General features: G+C 35.4%; 2 pseudogenes; both read right to left on the bottom strand.

The window, feature by feature from the left end:
- Window positions 1-2,329: 2,329 nt before the first annotated feature.
- Window positions 2,330-6,761, bottom strand: LOC147279999 (putative 2-oxoglutarate-dependent dioxygenase AOP1.2; annotated as a pseudogene).
- An 8,230-nt stretch (window positions 6,762-14,991) lies between these two features.
- On the bottom strand, window positions 14,992-15,693 carry LOC147279998 (secreted RxLR effector protein 161 pseudogene; annotated as a pseudogene).

Below are 15,693 nucleotides of genomic sequence, written 5' to 3'. Positions count from 1 at the left end.
CTAGTACCCCGGAATAAACTGCCCTCAAGACAGGGTCCACTAAATTGAGGAAGCATCATAATGCCTCTTGACATTAATTTGCTCTATTAAACACTCCAAGCCAATGTTCAAGCACTCGCCTACAAGAGGGCCAATTAAAAATGAGTACTTATATTTCTACCCTTTTGTCCTATTTTGCAGGCCACCTACCTTAATTTTATACCCATCATTAAAATTTAACAAAATATAAAAACATTTTTCCCACCTCTCATTATTCTTATCCCTTTGATATCAACTCAAACACTCACTAGTCTTCCCAGAACAAAATAAATCCATAATTGGGTCATCTAGGTCTGTTGTTCTCATGAAGCTAGGGAGGTATCTCAATCGGATACCCTTCATGCCTGGTATCCAATCTATTACAGTATCCAAATACCCTTTTATCAAATAACTAGCATCTGCAAATCCAAAGAAATAATTAGTAAAAAGTCAGTGGTTTCCAATATTCCAAATGATCACTCAGAAATTTGATGTCAATTCCTCATTTTGATTTATAATCATCCCCAACGGCCACTTTTGAAAAGTTTATCATAATGTGAGCCACTTAATCCGTATATATAGATTCCCATATATATAATACCTGTGCCTTTTCTTTTATGTGAGATACGGGAATCTTTTAATGGCCGTTCGTTTGGTTATTTGTGTGTGGCTCAGATTTAACTGAGCCAAAAAGAAGGATTTTAGGACTTCAATTAGGATTAGAGGAGCAACATTTTAGTTGAGGACTCGGAGCAAAATAGGATAGGAGGAAGAAAAACAAGCACAGTTTTTGCAGCATCATCAACATTTTCTTCAGACGGTTTGTGTTATCTTTAGGACGTCTATTTAGGTAGTTCATGTATTTTCCATAACAATTAATCTATCTTCTAGATTCTTTTTTGACTTTATGTGTAAGATCCTTATAGAATTGTCACTGTATATAAAAGGAGAGTGACGCAGCGTAGCACGCAAATAAAAGAGAATAGGGAAAACCAGCGCTAACCCTAAAAAAGAATCTAGAGTCCACCAGAGAAATGAGAGAAATCTCAAAGTTTTCTGATTAAAATAATAATAATAATAATAATAATACAAGTAGCCAAAAAGGTTGTTTAAATATTTTCACAATCCTAGACGTTTGAAATTCAAAATGGAAATAAAAATGAAAATAAAGTGCAATTTAGAAAACTTATTCAAAAATACTAAATTACTTATTTGAAACCCTAAACGAAGGAATTTAACCAAAATAGGCTTGTCGTTCCCTTCGAATCAGTATATCATCGGCTCATTTCTGACATTGGGTCGGGCTGAAGTTTGTTCTTTTTTTTAGCTTTCTGGCGGTCGAGTTGTTGCATGAACCGTTCTGCCATTTGTTCTACATCAGAGAGTGATCAGCTCTCAAAGTGGGCTTCTTCTTGGAGAAATGAGAATTAGTTTACACTTTGTCTTTGCAGTTTTTCTTCAAACAAATTGTGGTTGCCCATATCTTTAAGGAATACAACCAATATATAAAAGGGCCGATTACAAATAAATCAATAAACTTTTTCACAATTACATATTAATTAATGCACTTTTTCATAAGTTTATTTTAGTCACTATTGACCAAAATGAAAAAATATAAATTACAATAGATTAATAAACATATATTACTATTAATATTTAGATTTTTATTAGGTTCGTGTTTAACTGCATCGCAGCAAAATGGCTTAGGGTTTAGCGCCCCGGGTTTTTTGACTCTAAACCCTCTGCCCAAAACTCGAGACCTAAACCCTAAGGCATAAGCCCTAATTCTAAACTGGCCTTAAACTCTAAACCCTATTTATATACTCTAAATATTATTTATATATATACCCTAAATCTCATTTCTATACCCCAAATTAAATCAAAAGCAACGTCGTAATTTTACGCCCATAAATAATGAAAAAAAGGAATAAACAAATTGATATTTTTCAATGCACCAAAATACATGACATGATCAAGTGAATTGAGCTTTATGACAAATTAGTGACTAAAGTGTGATATAATTTCAAAACTTATTGACCTTTATGGAAATTTTTTTTTTTACATTGACCATTATATAATTTTGAAATATTTTATTAATTTAACTGAAATTTGCAATGTATAAAAGTCCATGCAACTACAATTGGGAAGTATAATAAGAAACCAAGTACAATATGACATCAACACAATATATGACGTTTTTATTAATTGGGGAAAAAACAAAGAAAATATATTATATCCAACGATGTTTGTTTTATTCTGAAATCAATATAAAAATCCTACTTCTTTATTGATTTGATAAAAAAAAAAAAAATCAAATGCCACAATATGCCTTGACGGTAAGGGATGGTCCAAAAGTGCCAATGAGTTGTGCTTTAATATATTCTGACTGATCAAGTGGCTTATATCTTAAGGGATTGTCCTTGTCCACAAGCTCCTTTGGTACGTATGTTATCGCTTTTTTGAGTGAAGAAAGCTCGAATGAGTATCTAACCTTATTTTCCTTCACAAAGACTCTATGTATACAAGACCGTATTCTATCATTGCTCAAAACCTAGTATGAAAATAAAATAAAAAATTAGGATTAAATATCAAATATCAATAGTTTTTCAGTAAAGCAGCAATACACTAATTTTTTTTTTAGTTTAGGTACTAACCTAGAGCAAGACATTTTGGATTAGGTCAAAAATCGGTTTGCTGTATAGTTGTGACAGTTCGGCAGTCACAGTTGTGACTGTTTCAAATTCATAAAAATTTAAAATTTATAAGAATTTAATGCTTTTGATTTAGGCTTGGAGGATGAAGTCCTATAACTCAGAGACTAAACATTAAAGTTTAAGTTTTGCAAATATTGAAAAAAAAACAACAAATTGGATAAAAAAGTTATGACTGTTAGACAATCACAGCTGGGTATAACCATATTTTTTAAAGTTGGTACCTAAACTGAAATTTAGTATCTAAAATGAAATGACATTAACGTTTTAGTAGTTAAAATGAAAGAACATTGCAATTTGGTAACTAAAGTCAACAAACCTAAAATAAAATAAAACTTGGAATTAATGACACTAGCACAAAAAAAAAAAAAAAAACAAAGAACTAATTAATTAATAATATAGGAGAAGGATCCATGACATCATATTTTTGACACAAATTTTGACACAAATTTTCAATGAGGCCCATTCCATATAGGATTTCAACGATCGGAACCGTCTATTTTTAAGGTCTCCATTAAGGGATCATCCTTGCAAAAAATTAAGTAAATCAAAAATCATTTACCATAAGATTAAATGGTCAACATTTCAAGTAGAATGTCACGATCCGCCCCCAATGATATATATATATATATCATAGTATGGATAAACACTGGTGGGACAAAAAAGTTCTTTCAAAATTTTAGTAATTAAAAATATTTGTGTTTTATGAGAATGAGAGATTAATTGGAACTTGAAAACTCTTCCATAAAGTAGACAGAAATATTATTAGACAAATAGCTAATTGATAATTGTTAAAGGATAGTGTTATTGGCACTCCAAAAAAGTCATCCTGCATGCACTCCAATTTTAAAAAAACATAAGATAAAATTTGTACATGTTGAAGTACTGCAGGATGACCTTTTTGGAGTGACAATAACACTATCCTAGCTTGTTAAATAATTCGTAATTCACACTATAAATAATCACCTCAATTGATCTACAAGGGATGCCAGTCAATTAAATTGGTTTCCCATGTGAATTTCATCATCAAGCTAGAGTAGAATTACCCACAATGCACCCAAGTTTGATCCCTCTCCTCCCACTCAAAAAAAAAAAAAAAGAAGCTAAAAAAGCTAAAAAATTGATTTTTCATCTATTAAATAAAAAGACGAGTGTGGCCGATCTTATAATTAAGTGGGATTTTCAAAGTTGCAACTCACTTATATTACGTATGTATATGAGACATGTGATATATACATATAGAATTTTTCTCTAGAGAGGATGTCTGCATTTTTTAAAATTTGCGGATACCGACATAGTGCTGACATGGGGTAGACAGTGTGTCGACACAGATGATATGCTGCAGCAAGTTTTTGAATTTCGTGTCGTCACACTGTCTACTCCATGTCAACACTGTGTTGGCATCTTCAAATTTTGAAACATACGGACATCTTTTCTAGAGAAGGATTGGTATTGAATTTCTCTCTAGAGAGGATGTCTGCATTTTTCAAATTTTGCGGATGCCGACACAGTGCCGACATGGGGTAGACAGTGTGTTAACACAGATAATGTGCTGTAGCAAGTTTTGGAATTTTGTGTCGACACACTTCCTACCTTATGTCTGCATTGTGTCGGCATCCGCAAATTTCAAAAAATATGGACATCCACTCTAGAGAAGGACTGTAATTATATTAAATGAAAAATTATGGCATAAACATACATACCTGCAATACATCACTTGCTAGGAATACGAAAGATGAGGTGGAAGATCAACACATATCCATTGATCATCCTTTGTATTTACCTCCAAACCATTGAGATGATTTTGACAGAGAATTGGTGGATATCCTGCAAGTATACAGGGTGGATGTAATATAGTATATGGAAAAAAAGGTTGTCGTACCCACGAGGATTTTTAATTTAATTGAAAAACTTAAATTCCTTATTTAGATCTAATAAAAATAAGCACAACTTGAAAATTAAAAATGACTTTGAGAAAATTATTTTGATGATTTATGATGGAGTAAATGAAAACGCAACAATTAAAAACAAGGATCAAGAACAATAAGTAAACTAATGAAAATAAAAGATTATGGTTTAACAGTCAATTGGAAGAACTAGATTCGGAATTAACCACAAGCAATCTAGTTTAGGTTTTAATACATTCAACAAATTCCTTTGATTCTTTAGATGATAATTCTTGTATCTAAGTTCCTCTCAATCCCTTAGACCATAGTTTTACTTAAGTGCATGATTCTTTCCTTCTCAGGCAAAGGTCGTATACCCTAACATACAATTTATCCGGTCTTCTCAGACATAAATTTAACAAGTAAGATTCATTACGCTCTAGAAAACAAGATAACCAAGCAAAACATTATTCTCTCTCGAGCAACAATGTAATTTACCACACTCAACCACAAGAAGCTAATTCAAATTATATTGCCTCTCAGCCTCAAATTTAACTTCAAATTTACTATATGCAAAGCCCTAAGGTGCACAGTCAAAAAACTTAACAAATAGCAACAATTAAAACAGTGATTAAGCATTCATCTAAAAGAAACTAGAAATCCATTGAATAAATATTAAAAACCATAAACATTCATGCTAGGGCATCATCCTATCCCTAGAAAAAGAGTTTAGTTACTCATGTTTAAAGAAAACATAATTAAAAATCTAGAAAGCATTAAAAACTTATGAATTATGACAACGGATGGAAGAAAACAATGATGGCAGCCACTTCTTGTCTCTCCCTCTTTGAAAAAAAAAATTCCTTTAAGATGATGATCTCCTCCCTTTAAATAAGAAACAAATCCTTTTCTTATTTGGTAAAGACTTTCCTTGTTTTCCTTGTTGGACTTGGATTATTCTTATGATGAGTTGTCATTGATGATTTGGCAGCCAAAATCCCAACAAAAATAGGATTAGACCTTAAAAAATAAACCTGGATCCCTCTAGATACTTCTCAAATGCACATAACATCAATTGGTCTCCAAGAAAGAAATCTACAAAGAATTACTTTGCATTTTCGCACAAACTTTTCTGCATGAACTGCCTTCACTCAAATAGCTATAACTTCTCCTAGAAAAATGCAAATCACGAACCATAAATTAAATTCCTCGGAAAGCTAACATTCATATCTTTCCAATGGTATAAGGCACGACATCTGGTTTGCTCCGAGGAGGTGCAGTTTATTCTGTGAAGTTGACTGATTTGCCCAGTAATTTCTACTCCGAAAATATCCCTTTTGCTTTGTTTTCTCCTCTTTACTCTTCAAACCTATAGAAATACAAAACTGAATTAAAACGAACTAAAAACACTCAAAAACATAACAATAATCCAAGAACAAAAGTATAAAAGTATATGAATAAATGGTCAGATCAAGAATGGTGGAAAAGCTCTTGTCTGTATGACTAACTAGACTCACACTTTCACCTTTCTTGGGTTCTCTGTATTTTAATAATTTGAGAGCGTAAAAAGTCGATTGAATGTGATCATCATGATACTTCTCTACACCATAGTTCTCGAATACCATTCTCGTCACAACTTCATTTAGTTCTGCCACCACTTTCATATGCATATCAACACTATCACTGTAGGCCCAAAAAAAAAAAAAAACAAGAATTAGCTAGACAAGAATTGAAATGAACAATCCAAGAACATATGTTTTGAAAACTATACTGAAACTGATGGTTTCCGTTGGGCCAAAAAATATGTGAGAATCTCTGAAGTTCTTCTGGGTTTGAAACATTTTCAAGGAACATGGCTTCATAGCAGGGTTCTTAGTAAAATAGCCAGAAAAAGGCTTGTCTTGGTAAGTATGTTGGGCTTTGATTTCTGTGGGGAAATCAAACATCTCTCTCAATGTACCAAACAAAGTGTTGTGAAGCTCCAAAGAGACTTTGTTGGACAGGATTGAAATGAACAACCAAACTCTTCGAGTGCATGGCAAACTTCTCTGCGAGCTGAATGCCAAGAACTTGTCCCTGGCTTCTAGAAGTCCTCTGATTTGGAGAAATCTACCACCGGAATTTTGGTCACTGTTTGAGTGCTCATGGTGTTCTTTTTCTGCTCACAAGCAAAGGAAAAGATGGAGAAAGAATTGTTGGAGAACAGGAGAAGAGAGATCTCGCAAGGTGATTAAATTATATGGAAAAAGTGGTCCATGCTAGCCATCTGTTTAGTCGTTTGGCACATGAATTTTAACGGAGTTATAAATTTTTGCAGAATTTATGGATTCTATAGATTCTTTTTTATTTTCATAAAATCCATCAAAATTTGAGGGGGAAAGGTTGAAATTGTCATAGTCTTTGTTTTTTGAACAAAATCCACCACTTAATGAAATCCTTTAAAATCAAATACAAATATTTAAAATTCTGAATTAAATACACCTATATTTGTATATGAATTTTCAAATTCTCTTAAAATCCATTAGGATCCATTTGGATGGAGTTATTTCATTGGGGGGACTTGGATTAGGGCTCCCCAAAAACAAATCCTCATGTTTGGATCCATGATTTGTTTTCTAAAAAATAGAGACAAAGTGTGGTTGTTGGGTTTCAGCCCTCAACCTTATACACACAAGTAATTTCCCACCAAACTAAGCCAATTAAACTTGTATTTGTATTCTATTGTCTAGTTTTATATATTTATCCAAAATTGCTAAATATTTGAAAAAAAAAAATACGAAATCCTCACATTTAAAATTTTTATCCAAAGAACATAATTTCAAATCTAAAGATTTTAAATATATAGATATCAAATGTGCATATATGTATTTGAAATTCAAATTCAAATTTAAGAATCCAAATGGGCCCTAGAATCTCAATTGAATACACCCCCCTTAGGCCAGCCTATTGTAATTACTACCTTGGACAATAGGATACTAATCTCCATTCTATGCTAATCTTATTTCATATTAATTTCCATGTCCTCTATTTGATTATATAACACAATTTGCAATAGTAAAAAGAAACGAAAATCCATGTCCTTTATTTGATTATTTGACATCCTGCCTTAATCGATAGACCACATTTTACAACAGATAATTGTAGGACTACAAGCTACATTGGTTTGATACATAGATGGGGATCCACTTCACCCTTATGGGCCATTTGGTTCAAATTTTGGAGGCCTGGGAATAATAAATCTCATTCCCACGTTTGGTAAGTACAAGGAAAAGAAATCAATTTCTGGTCCACTCAACGTTTTTCACATTTCAAAGATTAGGTGGATTGATGTAACATTTAGAGACCTCAAAATTGACCTATTTATGATTTACATCCCCTATTCCCACGTTTGGTAAGTACATGGAAGAGAAATTAATACCTGGCCCACTTGACATTTTTCACATTTCAAAGATTAGGTGGATTGATATATCGATGTAATATGTAGAGACGTAAAAATTGACCTATTTATCATTTATATCCCAATTGAATACACCCCCCTTAGGCCATCCAATTGTAATTACTACCTTGGACCACAGGATACTAAGCTCTATTCTATGCTAATCTTATTTCATATTTTCATGTCCTCAATTTGATTATATAACACATAGGGAGAGGCTAGGGAGTTTACTTGCTAACTTGTTAGAGTAAGGGAATAGGAATTAGGGAGGAGCACGTACTTCCACTACAAGATAGAGAACAGGTCCTGTTTTTTGGAAGGAACAATCTTTGAAAGAACTATAAAATAAGAGCGTTTTCCCCTCGGCAACCAGAGTTACCTCAGCCAGCTGACTAACTCCCTTCTTCAACTAGAGTTACCTCTTCCAGTTACCGGTATCTCTGTCCCTTCTTCTGTTAGCCCAATTGTCACCCCATTTTATGACACCAATCACTACAAGAAAAAATACTTTAGGCGACGAACCTGTTTTGTCGCCCAAAGTCAAATTTCGTTGCCCAAACTTTTGGGCGACGAAACAGCTTCGTCGAGAATTTTGTCGCCCAAACCATGACGCCCAAAGTTTTGGGCGACGACTAACATGGTGGTCGCCCAAAGTCGCTTTGGGTGACGGAATTGGTCGTTGCTTAAAGTGACTTTGGGCGACGGAAATAATATGTTCGTCGCCCAAAGTCACTTTAAGCGACTACCAATTCCGTCGCCCAAAGCGACTTTGGGCGATGAACTTATGCCTTTGTCAGCTTATACGACTTTGGGTGACAAAAATATTCGTCTCCCAAATATTTTCTTAATTATTATTTTTTTAATTTTTTTTTTACTTTTTTTTTTTCTTTTTATCCAAAACCTATATAATAGAACACAAATTAACACAATTATAAGTTTTTTTATTTAATAAATTTTTATTAACACAAATGAGCAAAATATAATTTCATACAAAGTAGTAATAACCCTAATGGTCAATCTATTCTAAACCAGTAGCATCATCATCATTCATATCTGACGGAGGTTGATGAGAAGATGGTGGCGGGACAAACCCAGGTATCGCCTTGGTCAATGCAGCATACAACGCCTCCTTCTCCGCTCTCTCAGCTCGTAAGTCCTCCTGCAACTTCTTCACTTGAGCGGACAACCCTACGACGACTGCAGATGGCTGAGAAGAAGATGAAGACGAAGACGAGGATCCAACATCACGAAGCCGCCCATATCCCATGCCGCGTATTTCCTTACCGGGTCTAACACCCAATGAGTCTATCATAATACGAAGTCCGACATTAGAATCGGGTACTGTAATCGACTCCAACAGAGTACCCGGAGGGTGCTGCTCGGCCAAGCTCTCCAAATATATTCTCGAGTTGGCCACCATCTCATTCTTCAAAATGTTATATATACAAGTAACCAATTAGAAAATAAATATAAAAAATTGTGAAAAAAATTAAAATATAAAAAACTAACATGTTTTGCCTTGGCCGCATCACAACCGGGATGAACATAGATATCCCCGAAAGTGTCTATCTCCGGGAATTGCGACCCACGCTGAAAAAGAAAATAATTTTGTCACAGACCCAAACAATATTAAAGAATATATATGTATTAAATTAAATAATGACGTACCCGACGTCGCGACTCCACCCGATATGAGATGGGCGTCGGACCACTATGATAGTTAAACGGCTTCCCATTCCGGTTTCTGGCGTTGGCGACCGACTTCTTCTGTTAAATATTAAGCAAATTATCAATGTGTTAGTGTATATATACAATAATAGAATAACAAAACAATAATCGATTTTTTAAAGTCTTAAAATGATAAAACGTACCAAAAACGACGGGCTCATGAAATGATCGCACAAAAAAAGCCACTGGTTAGACCGCTCTACCAACTCCATAGGGGGGTTCGCCAATGTCTCAATTGCCAACGAAAATCCCTTGAAATGCACGTGTAGTTCGTGCTTCCACTGCCTGTAGGACTTCATGAGTAAATCTGTCATGTACGTGACGGTGAGGGGATCATCCATCTGAATGTCAAAGTTAACCTGAAAAAAATATTAAATTGTTATGAATGATCAAATTTATCGTTTTGAATTAATTATTGAGCTATATACACACTGAGATAGAGAGGATCACTTTGTGTTGAATCTCTGCCGGCAATTTTCCAAATGGTTGCAACCATGGCGCACTCGGCATGGATAATAGCCCCCACATCATGCGAGAAAAAATTGTCAACGTTAGGATCTAACGGTCGTCGGCAGTTTTGCACACACATGACTGGAATCCGCACCCCAGTACTGCGCACGATCCGAGAGGACTTCAACCCACTACGTGGTTCCCTCGTCGCAGTGGATGACGTCGCAGTAGATGAAGCGGAAGCGGCGGTGACCTGACTAGAGCGGTGAGATCGACGGGCCCTCCGTGGCATAGAGGGGCTCCCAGTACTCGAGGATGGCTGAACTATATCATCGAGAGCTGACTCCATCGCCTTCCACCTTATAAATAAATTATATTTCTCAAACTAATTAATCTACATTTTGTAATTAAACTAAAGTTTATATTTAAAAACTAACAAACTAATTAATCTACATACAAACTACCTAATAAATTTTATAATTAAAAAACATATAAAACTAAATAATTTTATATGAAAACTAATTTGTTATCTAGCATAAGAAAATATCAGTAAACTAATTTCTCTAAGAACAATGATCTGGATTAAACTAATTTATTCAACACTGATAAACAAATTTAAGAACAAAAAATTAAAAACACCAGCCAAATAACATTAAAGGAGCGATTGAGTCTTAAGTCTGACCTGAAAAATTTCCCTGGGTATTACTATTCCCCTGGCCACCTGCACTTGATCCCTCTGAAAAAAAGCTAAAGCTAATGAGCAGAAAGACAGAAAACAAAAAAACAAAAAACACCCAAATAAAAAAAATAAAAAATAAAACCCACCAAAAACCCACAATCGGGTGGGTTTGCTACAGCTGGGTTCCGGTGGGGTTGCTGGTCGGGGTGAGGGTTTCTAGTGGGGATAGGAATGAGAATCGAGGGAGGCGGCAGGGAGAGGGGAAAGAGAGAGAAAGAGGAAGCCGGGGAGGGTTTGATGGGGGTGGGGATGGGTTTCGGGGAGAGAGAAAGAGGAGGGGGTGGGGATGGTTTCCAGGGAGAGAAAAAGAGGAAGGGGTGGGGACAGGGATAGGTTTCAGGGAGAGAGAAATAGGATGAGAGATCGAGAGAGAGAGTTTTGGGCGATCGGAGACGAGGGGAAGCGAGAGATGCAGCGGCAAAGCGACGGCAGGGCTGGGGCTGGGCGGGGATCGGCGGGGATGGGGTTTCTGTGGGCTGGGATGGGCAGGGCTAGAGCTGGGGCTGGGCGGGGATCGGTGGGGATCGGCGGGGATGGGGGTTTTTGTTGGCTGGGATGGGCGGGGCTGGGGCTGGGCGAGGAAATCAGAGAGATCAGAGAGATGAGAGAAAACAGAAAGGAAAAAAAAATAGAAAAAAAGAAGAAAAGAAACCAGTTTAAAAATCTCGAGACCCTTAAGCGACGAAGGATTTTCGTCGCCCAAAACGTTCTTGGGCGACGCACAAATAATCTCGTCGCCTAAAAACACCTTGGGCGACGAACTTTAAGTTCGTCGCCCAAACATTAAAACATATGGCGGGCTTAACCCCGCCAAATTTTTTCAGATTTTGGGTGACGAAGAAGAATTCCGTCGGCCAAAAGAGTCTTGGGCGACGACTTTCCCACTTCGTCGCCTAAAAGCTGTCCGAATAATTAATTTTAAATAACTAAATATGTTGTTAATTTTACATAATCAATTATGTTGTTAATTTTATATAATCAGTTTATTAATTTTAACGATCTGAACCGTTCATTTATTAGTCCCTCACTAAAAGATTATCCCTACAAAAAATCGGTCAAATCGGAATTCATCTAGCCGTTCGATTATCATTATTAAAATCATGATCGTTCATAAGTTCGATCTCCGATACTTAACTTCTAAAACTTTGATTGAGCTAATTTTTTGCATAAATGATCTTTGAGTGGGAAACTAATAAATGAACGGTTTGGATCGTTGAAAACACGATCAATATATGAGATTATATATATAAATGAACGGTTTATATATTTGAAGAATAAAATTTCATTAACTCTTTCATTGAAATCTTGTCATTTCAATAATTGTGAAGACCACAACGTGATTACAACGATCAGAGCCGTTCATCATCTATGTTCATACTCAAAGATCATCCGTGCAAAAAATCAGTCCAATTGGAGTTTATCTACCCGTTCGATTATTATTATAAGAACCAAGATCGTTCATACACCCAAAACGCCAAACCTAACTTCTACATCTCCGATTGAGATAATTTTTGCATGGATGATCTTTGAGTGGGGCACTAAGAAATGATCGGTTCAGATCGTTCAAACCACAATAAAAAAGTGAGCTTCTATATACAAATACACTTGAAGATTATAATTCTATTAGCTTTTTTGTTGAAACTTTGTCGATTCAACAATTGTGAAGACTACAATGTGATTTCAACGATCTGAGCCGTTCATTTTATTCGTTTATACTCAAAGATCATCTCTGTTAAAAATCGGTCAAATCGAAATTCATCTACTTGTTCGATTAGTATTAGAAAATTCACAATCGTTCATAAGTTCGAGCACCGTTACCTAACTTTTACACATCTCCGATTTAGTTAATTTTTTGCAAGGATGATCTTAAAGTGGGGAACTAAAAAATGAACAGTTCGGATCGTTGGAAACACGATCGCATCTTATACGATTACATACATAAAATTGTACACAAAAAAGGCAATGAGATTTTGGGCGACGAACTGCACATTTCGTTGCCTAAGATCACTTTGGGCGACGCATACTAATATTCCTCGCCTCAAGTAACTTAGGGCGACGAACCATTTCCTCGCTCAAAGTTACTTTAGGCGAGGAATGTCAAATTTCGTCGCCCATAGTTATCTTAGGCGACGAACATCTTTGAGTGACGAAATTTTACATTCCTCGCCTAAAGTAACTTTGAGCGAGGAAATGGTTCGTCGCCCAAACCTTAATTAGTAGGCAATGATCGTTCATGGGTTCGAACTTCGATACTTAACTTTTACATCTATAATTAAGCTAATTTTTGCATAGATGATCTTTGAGTGGGAAACTAATAAATGAACGATTCGGATCATTGAAAACACGATCGATATATGAAATTCTATATATAAAAGAACGGTTTATACAATTGAAGAATAAAATTCTATTAACTCTTTCATTGAAACCTTGTCGTTTCAATAATTATGAAGAGCACAACGAGATTACAACGATCAGAGCCGTTCATCATCTATGTTGATACTCAAAGATCACCCCTGCAAAAAATCGGTCAAATCGGAGTTCATATACTCGTTCAATTATTATTATAAGAATCACGATCGTTTATACACCCTAAACGCCAAACCTAAGTTCTACATCTCCGATTGAGATAATTTTTTGCATGGATGATCTTTGAGTGGGGCACTAAGAAATAATCGGTTCGGATCGTTAAAAACACAATAGAAAAGTGAGCTTCTACATACAAATACACTTGAATAGTATAATTCTATTAGCTTTTTTGTTGAAATTTTGTCGATTCAACAATTGTGAAGACTACAATGTGATTTCAACAATCAGAGTCGTTCATTTTATTCGTTTATACTAAAAGATCATCCCTGCAAAAAATCGGCTAAATCAGAATTCATCTACTCGATCGATTAGTATTAGAAAATTCACGATCGTTCATAAATTCGAGCACCGTTACGTAACTTTTACATCTCTGAATGAGCTAATTTTTTGCAATGATGATCATTGAGTAAGGAATTAAAAATTGAACGGTTTAGATTAATGGAAACACGATCGCATATATTAATAACCTACATAAAATTGTACAAAAAAAAAGGCAATGAGACTTTGGGCGAGGAATATGCATGTTCCTCGTGTTGGATTTCTTAATATGCAGGTATAAAGGCACTTACCTTGTGATGCCATTGCAGATAGCTCGTGAGAATCAAGATGCAGTCAAAGTGTTTGATGCAATGCCAAAACCAGCCGTGAGTCTTCCTCTCTCTCTGTATCTCTATATGCACTGCCTATATGGGGTAGGATCTTTTATGCTTGTAATTGTACATAAGAGAGGGGACCCTGGCTGTATATTTATAGATGACAACTCCTAGGTTTCTTGCCCATAAAGAATTACCCGAAGTCAGCCTTATCACCTCTGGATTCCATAACCTTATGCAATAGGTATTCCTTGTTAATTAGGATTCCTACTTCACCTTAAGTACCAGGCTGTACAAGTTAGTTTCCCACTTAAATTCTTAGTTGTATAAGTGATTAAATAGGTTGCTAACTCAAATAGGGTCTTACATTCTCCCACTTGAGTGCCACACCTATTTACACCTTTCTTTGCAACTAAAAATCGATTTCCTTATGTGCACAGTTAGGGAAACAACCTATAACTATACCTATTTCAAACTCAGTGTTGATCATTATATACTCATAGGGCTATAGACATGATTTCCAATATGATGGTATCATCCACCTATAACCACCATAAGCAATAACAATTACACAAAGTACCAACAAGTTATGAATTAAATTGTATGACATGTGAGCTGAATTGTGAAGAATCTCACTGGTCATATCTTGGTCCTCTTTAATGATTACAATGTAATCTTCCTTAGTGCTTAATAGTAAGCTATTTAAATAAAAACATCTGTCATATATATTGTAATACTCAAAATGAAAGACTTAAAATTGTTAACTGATCCAAACCAAAAATATATCAAAAGTTTCGAAAATAAAACAAACTCTCAAAACTAAATCATGACTAGACAGCTCCCACTAACTCAAAGCATCTTCAAAACTTGACAGAACACCAATGTTCTTGATATGCTGTAGGAAAACTGAATTTGGTATTGCCTTATTCAATGGATCAGCCAACATCTCTGTAGTGCTTATGTAATCAATCTTTGTGAGCCCTTCTCTAACCTTCTCCCTTACCAGCAGATATTTAGTGTCAATGTGCTTGATACCCGAAGACCTCTTATTGTTTTTACAAAAGAAAACTGCTGCATTGTTATCACAATATAACTGAATTGGTCTTGTTATGCTATTGATTACTCTTAGGTCTAGAATAAAATTTCTCAACCAAATGGCATGGACAGTAGCTTCATAACACGCTACAAACTCTGCATTCATTGTGGAAGTAGCCACAATGGACTGTTTTACACTCTTCCAAGCTACAGCACCCCCTCCTAACATGAAAACAAAACTAGAGGTTGACTTTGAAGTATCTTTGCAACCTGCGAAATCAGAATCTAGATAACCAACCAGTTCTAAAACATCTCCCCTTTTAAAAACTAACATGTGCTCTTTAGTTCTTTGTAAGTATCTCAACACCTTTTTAGCAGCCTTCCAATGTGCAAGTCCTGGATCAGATTGGTATCTTCCTAAAACACTGATTGGGAAAGCCAAATCAGGTCGTGTACACACTTGTGCATACATAATGCTTCCCACTACTGAAGCATATGGTTTCTCCTTCAT

Source organism: Dryas octopetala, chromosome 7, assembly GCF_963921425.1.
Source record: "Dryas octopetala chromosome 7, drDryOcto1.1, whole genome shotgun sequence".
In the NCBI taxonomy this organism is placed as follows: domain Eukaryota; kingdom Viridiplantae; phylum Streptophyta; class Magnoliopsida; order Rosales; family Rosaceae; genus Dryas; species Dryas octopetala.
The sequence above is the reverse complement of the archived record's forward strand: the minus strand, read 5'-3'. Positions and strand labels throughout refer to the sequence as shown.